Consider the following 12031-nt stretch of genomic DNA (forward strand, 5'->3'; position numbering starts at 1 on the left):
ACTTCGTTCTCATCCTTTTGAGGTTGCCCTTGCATGGTCTATATGCACTCACAAAAGAAAAGGTTATCTATTCAAAACCCACATTCAAACATCATAGGTTGGTTTGAGGGAATGGTTATGGAAGTTCATGGATCACCCTATCAACCATACCCATCCAGCTCATACATGCCTCAATGCTATCCAACTTCCACCTATTCATGTCTCCCACCCCAACCCACTCATAAAGTCAATCCCAATTCATCTCACATATCTTATTCTTCCCCTACCTTTGACAAGGGAAATCCATCCATGTCCCTGTATTACCCCTCATTCACATACCCCTCTGACCCAATATGTATACCTCCATCTTCTCCCCCATCCACACCCAATCCCCATCTTTTCATAACACCTCTATCATATCTAATCACCATCCAAATCCTTTACATCATAGTTCTCCAAGCTTAATCCTAATCCCCCAACCCATAATCCAAATCTTACATCTAATTCTAAACCTCAACATAATCCTCATCCTCCAAAATCCATACCATCCCCATCCTCCAAGTCCTTTCTCTGCAATTTTATCCAAGAAATAGTAGCAAAGGAGACAAAATCCTTACCTTGAAACAAAGTTTCCCAATCTCCCCAAGTCATACATCCACCTCCATCCCCTCCAAATAAATACAACCCTCAATTACCTAAGCCTCATGATACTACCATCCCTCCCTTTACCCAATTTTAAGAATCCATATCCTCCGACATCACACCATCCCCACAACCCCAAACATGTCCAAAGTTTGTTCCAAAGCATGCTAGCATAGATTCCTCTCCACCTCAAGATAAACGCATCGCTCCATCTCATAATACCAATCCATCTCAAAATCCAAGTCTACCCCCCACTCCATCTAATGATCCCCTTCCATTTCAAGATCTAATCATCCCTTCCACTCCACCACATGATCTCATCCCAAGTCAAGATCAAAGTATTCTGCCATCTCCATATCATGTTACCAATCCATCTCATGATCCTAATATTCCTCCTAATCCCCCACATGATCCTAATCCCCCACAAGATCTCAATCCTACACAAGATCCCATCACCCCTAGCCAAGCTATCCATGAATCCCATACCTATCAACTTGGCTCTTTCACGCCCATCCATTTTGGTTTCCTCCAAGAGCTTACAATCCGTTCTACATCCCATCCCCCTCAAAATAGACTTGCATCTTTTTTCCAAAATAATAAGTATCCTAATGAAAAAATAATTTGAAAAAAAATGAATTATCAAGGTAAAGGGCTAGGCCTCCATGAACAAGGAATATTGGAACCCCTTCAAGTAAAAAAAAATGAAAGTTCATATGGCCTTGGCTACAAAGGTCATGCTCAAGATGTTGGTATATCTTCTATTCCTCCTAAATCCAAAATCCCTTCGTATAAATCAAAATCACACCATACCCCATCTTCCAAACCCCTTTTGGGTCCTTATGTCCTAAATTCCATTCCTTCCTCATCCACATCTAGTTTGGGTCCTTATGTTCCAAAGATAAATCCTTAATTGCTTCCATCCATCTTGGGTTCTTACCTCCATCCATCCACCACCTCATCACTTCAAATGATCCCTAAGAAAGATCAACAAAGGCACACATCCTTGAATTCCTTCCAACAATCTTCCTCCATCCTACCATCCATTAAATCTCTAAGTCATCCATCCTCATGCACCTACACCATTTCTATTAGAAGCAATTTGGATGCCAAATCTAAAATGCATAATGCCAGAAATCCATAAAAATCCAAGGATCAACATGTCCCATAAAAAATACATGCTCAAGAAACGAAAAAAATATGATCCAAAAGAAAGAAAAATCCAAAAGGCCACAAAGGCCCAAAAAGAAAAAATAAAAAACTATGTGGATTCCCAAGCTACTATCGAAGAAATGTATCTCAAAGAAAAATCCAAATTGGCATCCAAATTCGTCAATCCACAAGCTTCCTCCACTCATAAGTCCTCCAGTCCTCCATCTAAATCTCCTCCATCTTCAAAATCCATTTTGGACACTTACGTCTCAAAATCCACTATCTTAAGTCTGTCATCCCCTTCATCTATTTTGGTTCCTCATGTCCCGAAAACCATATTTTATTCCATCTACTTTAAAATCCTCTCCTCCACAACTCCACCACCCTTCAAGGTGTGTACTAATGTTGATCTTCCCAACATCCCCATCCATTTATCCACAAGTCTTCCAAAACCCCATCTAACATCCATTTTCCATAACCTCATCCATTTAATTTAGGCTTTTGCATAAATCCTTATCCCCCTACATCTTCCATCTATTTCATCTCCCCATCTATTTCTACCAACATCTATGAGCATACCTCCAATTGTCTTAGTTCAATGAAGAATATATTTAAGGGATACTATCCATGGAATTAAATGCTTGAGTCCTCCCCCCATCTCCCTTTCACGCATCCCCTTATCCACCATCCTTATCCTAATTCGTATCCATCTAAACAATTTCCAAAAAAAATCAAAAAAAAAAGAAGAAAAAGAAGAAAAAGGAAGCAAAAAAAATAAAGAGAAAAAAATTCATCCAATGGTGAAAACCATGTCTTGTGGCGCCTTGGATAAGTACCATGATGAAAACTTGGTAAACAAGCGTCATGTGTAATCCCCTTATCCTCTTGCACTCTACACTTGGGGGCAAGTTTCATTTATGCCATCCACATCTTCCATATTCCTTATCCACTATCCACATCCTATCTACGCCCATCCTCCTTTCATATATTTGATCTTGACTATCCTATCCATATTCTCCATCTCGTATTCCTCATCCTATCCAAATTCATCCTTCATTCCTACCTTTGATCTTTACCAAGCTAGAGGAAAAATAATATCCATGCATGCTTTGGAACACACAAGCCTACATTTTTCCTCCATCCATATACATTCTCCATTCTTCTTTCATCTCATACATCTTTATCCACCATTCCTTATATCCTTAATTGCACTACCCTTAGTCGAGAATTTTACTCCTTTGCACAATAGTTCTTGGATCCCCATTCCACCTATTTTTCATCCTTTAGTCCCCCATATCCTATCACTATCCATCTCCTTAATCCATACATCTCCTATCCATGCAACCTCTTCCTTCATTCCATCCTTTTTACAAAGCCTTAGTTCTCCCTTGTCAAAGGTCCCACTCCCTTTATCCTATATCCACAATCCAATCCTATCATATTCAATCCTTAATCCTCCTTCCATCATACCCAATCCATCTATGATCCCCATCAAACTGAGCTTTTCCCATCTATCTGAGGTTATAAATTTGTGTGTGATCCAAACACCCATCCATACTGTGATAAACAAATCTAAGTGGAAATCCTCTCATCTATAGACCTCACATAACCAACTTGTCTTTTGTCGTCCATCAATATATCCACACCTTGCCCATTGGGATGCATCCTTCCCATGTCTGGTAGTTTATCCAAATCCATCATCCTGCCCATTGGGATGTATCCTTCCCATGTTTGGCAGTTCATCCAAATCCATGTCCTACTCTTGGCAAGAGATATTAGTTGGCTATGTGCATGTTGTTTGCATGATTGAGCTTTTTTCTTTGATTTTTATCTAGTGTTCCAGGACTATACCTATTCAGGGTTGCCTTGATCAGCCTATATCTTGGTATGTCTTGGTTAATGTATAATGGGGCATAGTTTTTATGGTATAGCGTGTTTGATGATTTTTCTTGTACAATCCGATAGTCTCACATCTACACCATCATTGGTGTTTGCAAACCTATGTGCATTGAGATACCTATTGTATGAGAGTCTAGTCCACTCATCGGATATTCACAACATCTTGACTTCTATAGTTAGTGGTGTAGATGGTCCATTGCAAAATCAAAACTAGGTTTTCTCTCCACATCTACATAACAAGAAATCCCATCCACTTACTTCATTTTGTTCATTCATCTCATTTCATCCATTTATCTTGGAGACTCCAATTCATTCATTTCCCCTTCATCATCCATATCCTTTTTACATTTGTGCTTTCAACAATTCTTATCAGTCTTTTTGTTATAACGTCTGTAAGCTTTTGTTTTAGTAGAATAGCCAAGGAATATGCCTTCATCAACTCTTGTTTCAAAATTTCCTAAATTCTCTCCATCTCTTCTGATCTAGCATTTACTTCCAAAAACTCTGAAATATTTTACTGACGGAGTCCTTACATACCATAGTTCATAAGATGTCTTTCCATAGTTTCTTCTAATGATCTGTACTCTGCTAAGTGCGTATACCATAGTATGTATTGCTTCTTTCTAGTAGATTTCTGGTAGACTTGCCTCATTCATCATTGATCTAGCAGCCTCTTGAACTGTTCTATTCATCCTCTCAACCAAAACATTCTGTTGTGGCATCCTAGGAGTAGACAAATGCCTTCTTATCCCATGATTCTCACAAAAAGTATTGAACTCATCAGAAGTAAACTCTCCACCTCTGTCAGACTTCAAACATTTGATTCTTCTATCTATCTCATTTTCAACCATAGCCTTGAATTTCTTGAACTTTTCTAGAGCTTCAGATTTTTCTTTTAAGAAAGTAACCCAAGTCATTGTAGAGTAAACATCAATTAAGAGAATGAAATACCTATCACCTTGTTGAATTCTTGTTTTGGTCGGACCACAAAGATCAGTATACACTAATTCCAACAATCCAATTGAACATTGTTTGGAAATTATTTGCTAGCATTAGCGAGCTCTATAACCTTTGAAAAATCTCTCACAGCTTGAATTGAACTAATCCTCACTAGATTATAAAAATTAATGTGACACATCCTTTGGTGCAACTCTCATTAATCTGTGCCATCAGGAAATATCTACCAGTTGTTCTAAACTGATAAAAATTTCCATCTGTCCTCTTTCCTATTGCAATCATAGTTCTGAACCTTTCTTTGATCTCACACCCATCATCCTAAAAAATAAGATTATATCAATTTTCACACATTTGACCAAACCTCAAAAGGTTATGATTTAAGCCTTTAACATAGAAAACATCGTCAGTATTATGTTTGCCATCAAAACTGATAGAACCAATTCCAACTATCCTAGCCATTTGTTCATCTTGAAATCTAACAACACCTCCATCATATTTTTCAAGCTTTACAAACTTACTCTTGTCACCAGTTATATGATTTGAACATCCACTATCAATAATCCATTCATCTTTATCTCTTCTAGTATGAAAAGCAGATACAATAGTACCTTTTGTTTTAGTAGCATCTTCTAGAGATGTTTCCTTCACAATTTTGTTAGGGTTAGCATAACAAGATTCTTCCTTTACCACCAAGAACAAACATTCACAGTCTTCTTCATAATCAGATTCATCACTATAAATATTTGAATCTTCTCTAACATAATAAGCTTTCCTATTGAACTTTCCTTTGATTTCCTTATTCTTTTGATGACCTATCTTTCCATAGCGGAAACATTTAAAGGGCAACTTAATATTGTACTTTCTAGTTCCTTTCTTCATTCTTCTCACAAAGTTTTCCTTAATCTCATCAAAGTTCTCTGCGTTAGATTCTTCATCTTTTGTTGATTGAGTAGCCTTAAGTGCAGTTTTTGTTCTTGCACTAGTAGTACCGAATTCTCTCATCTCAAAAGCAAGTAATGAGCCATACAAGTATTCTCTAGTATACTTATTCTGATTCTTTGATTCTTGTATTGTTGAAACCTTATAGTTGCAGGGTTTAGTAAGAGTTCTGAGTACCCTTTCAACAACTTCATCTTCTAGAAAGTTCCCACCAAGACCTTTGATCTTATTCACAACATCATCTATCTTTTGTAGGTAGCTAGCTATATTGTCTTCTTCTTCCATCTTCAAGCATTCATATTTAGTTTTAGCATTTTGCAACTTATCTTGTTTGATTATATCATCTCCTTCATATGTCTTTTCTAATTTATTCCAAACATCATGAGTAGATTCCAAAGATACAACTTTTGTTAATTTAGTCATAAAAAAGATCACTAAAGATAGCAAACTTTTCCTTTTCATTATCTTCAAATTCCTTGATCTCATCTAAAGTATTCACCCCAGTCGACGGTTTCATGTACTTTTGTGTAACAAACTTCCAAACTTTATAACCAAGATAAATCAGGTAATCTTGCATCTTCACTTTCCAGAAAGCATAGTTGGATCCATCAAACATAGGGATTGTTAATTTGTGCACCATCAGGATCTTCTCAAGTGGTTCAACTCTTCTCCAAGGAACCAAAGCTCTGATACCAATTTTTGAATGTTCTTACGCACAAGACAACTGAGAGGGGGGGGGGGTGAATCAGTTGTGCATACAACTCTAAAATATTTCCCTTAAATTAGATACATAGTAACTTAGCTTTTATCACTTAATCCACATAAATATATGAGCATGAAAGAACATGAAAATCAGAACATGACATACACAATGAAACACCAGATTTGATATAGAAAATCATGTTAAGGGAAAAACCATGGAGAATTCTTTTCTCAATATATGAACACCTTATAGGGTGACACCGATTAAGGTGATTTTTACAAAGAAAGGCTCACTTCTCAAAAGAAAGAAAGAAAGGCTCACTACCGGAGGGCTCACTGCCTAGATGAAGAAGAATGAAAGAGAAAGAATCCACAACTAATACACCTCTGCAACCATACTATTTTTTGATACCTTCGGCTTACTGCTTCCAGTAGCTAACACATGAAATTCCATAGTGCTCAACACTTTTCACCAACTCAAACAACACTTATCACCAACTGAAACAATCAAGGAGATAGATCCTCTTTCATACACCTTCATCACATACATATATGCCACGACTCACACTTTCTTTCTCATTACACATACACACACACACACACATACATATCATCCTTAACAATTAATCCTTTATTTATATCCTCTTTACATATGTAAAATATCCCAAGGTTGGCTAAGCATCTTAACCGAACACAATTCAAATTACGTCGACACTAAACGTTCCCGCGGTGGAAAAGAATGTAAAGTGGACCACAACACGTCTTAACTAAGACCAAAATAAAAATCATACACATCATACAACTATCCATAATCATCGAAGCAATAATGTGAAGTGTTAACACCCAAGGTTAGCTAGACCTAGAGTAAACATAGTTGAACTATGAAACCCTACCTCCAAAGCCCAAGAACTCATGTCAACTGAATAGAATGAAGCTAAAGACATTACCAACTTATCTCCAAAACCACAATACTAGAAACCATAAAGAGGAGAAATATGGAGCATGCATTTCACATGGAAACACTGTCAAACATTGTCACAAATTGGTGAACGCAAATTCCTTAGCACTTCAATCCAGAGCACCAAATCCCAAATCTAACATCTCTAAACACTACTTAACAACATATCCAAATTGCAAGAATAGATGTACAATATAGAAGAAAAATGGAGAAAATCTCATAGCACAACTACACAGGAAACTCAACATCAACTAGTCACTAATGACAACCAAAGCATGTTGACATCAGTGACAACACACCAACAACTCATTTTGCCCAAACTTGCAACATATGTATGGTGAATTTTATTATGGAAGAACATCTATACACACAACAATTTCATCAAGATACATATGATAAATTTGATGTTGTGATTAAGGTGGATGATGGTTTCACTTGTCCCACTATAGGCTCCATCACCCTTCTTTTCTACATTGGTACTAAGTTCTTAGATGTTACATTTTCCATTATCCCTACCTTGGACCAATTTCATGTGAAGTTGGGACATCCTTGGCTCAATTTCATGAAAGTGGTCCCTTCTACAATTCATAAGTGTTTAAAGTTCCCTCACAATGGGCAAGTTATAATGATCAATCATTGTATCTATTATCCCTTATCCAAGCATGGAAACTTAATCTTTGATTGCTTTTGGCCTAAAAAACATCAACCTTTGAAAGCCCATCAAGATGTCATCTTCCTATCTCATCAAAAGTTCAAAGTTGATAGAATAAATGCCTTAAGTAAACCTTTAGGGTCCACTTCGACTACTCTTCCTAATGATTCTTCATCTATGGATATGGATATAATTGTTTCATCTCCACATCCTATACCAAGACTCCTTCCTACTCTTATTCCTCCTATATATGTTGTGATTCAACCTCGTAAATCTTATAAAGGACAAAGAGAGAAGTTCCCAACATATTGTATCTCTCAACCTAGTGTGGTTCCTTTTGTTCATCCTTTAATTCCTAGAGAAAGGAAGAAAAGGAGCCAATGGTGAGTGATCTCCAACCTTCTTCCACACAAGCTTTGAGTTGTACCAAACAAAATTGTAGTGCAAGAGAATATCGACAAAGATGACATGCCAAAACTAATGATCTTCAATCCCAAAATGATTCTTCTCCCAAGTAGTTAAATGTTGATTTGGTCCCATTTTCTCGACCTTCACCTAATCCTAGAGAGGATATTTATCTTGATCACCCTTGCTAAAGGTTAAAGGTTTTTATACAAGATGGTTCCTTTTCTTCATCTCCTCCTCGCATGAGATCTCCTATTGTGATTAATTTGGATATTTATGGTAATAATAATGTTGAGAGTACTGATGATTCTGATGATATGGTTGAAATTAATCATGAAACATCTTCAAGATTTTTAAAATCTTTAACTCTAGCTCCCAATGACACACATAGTGATTCATAATTAGAGCATGGTTGTTGTTTGGCACTAGCGATAGCTCCATCTAGCGTACTACTGGTGGATCCTTTAGCATCTCGTCCACCATCTCTAAAAGATGTTGAGCAAGATTTGGAGGTGGATTATTTTCTAGACTAGCTCACTCATACAATAGATTCTTTTGTGCATTTGCTTGTGTGTAAAGTGATCCATGTAATGTGATGCTTGGAGTGTCTTTGTGTTTTGTTAAGCTCTCTTTGTATGATCCTTGTTGCTTTGTCGAAACAAGGAAACAAGGGGGCCAACCTTGTCATAACATTCCTCTATTTGTATGCCACTTCTTCTATATGTTGTATGCATGTTGTGTCATAAATGTGATCTTGTAGTAAATGTTCTTTTGTGTTATCTACTTGGCGACAATGCAAATTGTTGAGTAATTTTTATATCTTCCATGTTGACCCAAAAATACTTTTGTTGTTCTCTTATGTGCTTTCTTCCATTGTGCTCATAGTTCCACTACCTTTGGGGGTTGAGGTCAATTCAATACAATCATACTTGATATACATGATTTATCTAATGTGCATAATGACCCCAGATAATGAATCCCTTATGTGCTCTTTTATGTCTTATGACTTTTGCCTCTAATTTGCCTATGTTTGGGAGCATTTCATTGTTGTGATGTGCTTGACTTTGGATGTATGCATGCTACCTTAAATCAATTTCTCCCAGTAAAGCGTAAACAATCACTTTAACATAGAATCCTCCACACTGCTATGTGTTAAACACTACACACCACAAGGTTTGGTTTGTACTCTTTGATCACACACCATGATATGCTTGGTACACACTACAACACCCATTTTGCAGTAGCATTTTTTAAAATCACTTTGCAAGTTGAGGCTTTTTTTTTAATCTTTGTGTTTGGTGGATTCTGCAACACCCATTTTGTAGTCGCTTTTTATCAAATTATCTATAAAATTGAGGTTTTTCTTTGTAATCTCTAGAGTCAACTAGCATAACACATCTTCCTAGACTAGTTTGACTCTCCTTTTGCTAACGTAACTTATACTAAGTAACCCTTACTATATGAAGAAGTCATGTCTCTTCTCTTTTTCTTCTCATATGGCTCACAGTAAGTAACTCATTACTAGACCTAGAACTCATACTCTTCTTCATTCTTGCATGCTTCATGTGTTGATCACGTTGTTCCATTTATCTTGATATTTTAGATTGATGAGATCTTAACTCCCTGGGGGCTTGGTGTTTTCTTATCTCTTTAATTGCCTTGGTGGAAGTATTTCAATGCTATCATGTACTTTATCAACAGTATGAGCATAAGGTCATACTATCGCTAAAGTGGGGGCTAAATGTAGTGTCATAAATTGTATCCTCATATGAATTCATACTCAAATGGCTCACTTTGGTGCTTCTCCCTCTTTTCTCCTGAAATTGATTTGTATCCTACTGTTTATGCTAGTTATTTTCAAATTTACATCTTTATACTTAGTTCTTGCATTTTATCATTATATCTTATCCAATCATATCAAAAATACAAAAATGAATAATCAATCATTGTGTCCAACTCTCCCAAGGGTTTGTATTTGGGCCTATTTTGCTTCCAATTTTCCTCCTTGTGAAATGGAAAATCGAGTTCATGTGGCACAAGAGATATCACTTGCAAGTTTATTGCAACTTGGTTCCTTTATCATTCCCTTTATGACATGGAGGAAATGTATCTCAACTTTCATTGTGTTCCTCCTTTTCAACTTGTGAATTTGTGCATTGATAGCTACATGTCACAAGAGTTATGAAAGGAATGGGCATTGTAAAAGTGCTCTCAAGAACCCATTGTGTGAGAAAGGCCTATCATGTCTATACTCATCCTCCTTCACTTCTACATGTGAATTAGTGATTCCAGTTTTTAGTTAATGTTGTGTGAAGCATTTCCTTTAAATGTGGAGTTTAATTTTTTAAAACAAACATTAGAATGTTTGCTTTAAAATGCCATTTACATGTCAACATGATGGAGGATAATAATTAATCATTTTTCGCCTCCTACAACATGTTTAAAACATTGAAAAAATTTAATTATTTGTACATTTTTAACCTGCAAAAATAGCAAACCTTTAATTTTTCTGCCAACAAAAAGACTAAATCATTGCAACAGGAATATACAACATTCAAATGTTGTGAAAACTTGTAGATGTGCTTAATTAATTACTCTAATAATTGTTATTTGGTTTTGGCATGCTGAAAAATCAACTTCTAGGACCTCCTTTGTAAATTAGGCCTCTCGTGGGGCTAGTTTAAAAATATTGTTCTGGCACAAGAACTCCTTAGATCATCACAAAAACAGAGTTGGGTGCAATTAAAGGCAAATGACCATTCATATTTTAGCTAGAATACAAATAATCCAACTTTTTTATGTGACTCTTCAAACCTACCTTAAAATGGCAATAGATTAAAATTCTTGTCAAAAGCCGCTCAAAAGCTAAAATTAATGCTCATAATTATTATATAAACTTTTTGCCAAGCAGATTCCCATGACGACTTTTAGATTTCAGTTTTAATGTTGAAATAATGGCTTAGCCAACTAGTCACCACAAGGATTAAACATAAGCTTTTGGCACCAACTGAAAGATCTAAATACATTGAAAATTTGGCAAATTTGCAAGGGTTAACAATATCCTTAAATTTATAAAAGAAATAACTTATCTAGTGGCATTTTTTTAGTATTTATTAAAAAATTAATTATTTATGTTACTTTGATGAGTGTGCATGCATGTGTTTAATTGGATTTTGGTGTCTAATAGTCACATGCCATTTGATGAAATATCATATGGTATTATTATAAATAAATAAATAATTTATAAGAAAAATTCTAATGGGTCTTAGTTTAAGTTGTTATTTGAACCACTTTAATGACTTCAAAACATATTCTATTATATTTTATTGGATTCTTGTGGTCCTTTTTTCTTATATGTAATGTTTCATTGCAATTGCTTTGTCAATTGATTTTGTATTAGCATTCAATCTATATAGTACCAACATCACTTTTTAGAGTTCAATCTGTCTAGTATCAATGTCACTTTTTTTGTTTGGTGCAAATCAATATTACAATATTTCTTTATAATTTTTCATAATATTTATTTGGTTGCATGTGCCGTACTTTTTAAATGATTTGTATCACTACAATTATTTTGTCAACTAATTTTAACTTTTATTACAATACTATTTCTCACACCTTTTACATTTGTGTTGGAAGAATAACATCTCAATTTTTTTATGCTAGTAGCCAATCTTATAATGTAATACTAGTAGTAGGAGGAAGGCAATCTGCCAATCCAATTCATATCAAGCTTGTTTTTTTAGAAG

Source organism: Cryptomeria japonica, chromosome 9 (assembly GCF_030272615.1).
Source record: "Cryptomeria japonica chromosome 9, Sugi_1.0, whole genome shotgun sequence".
NCBI classification, from domain to species: Eukaryota; Viridiplantae; Streptophyta; class Pinopsida; order Cupressales; family Cupressaceae; genus Cryptomeria; species Cryptomeria japonica.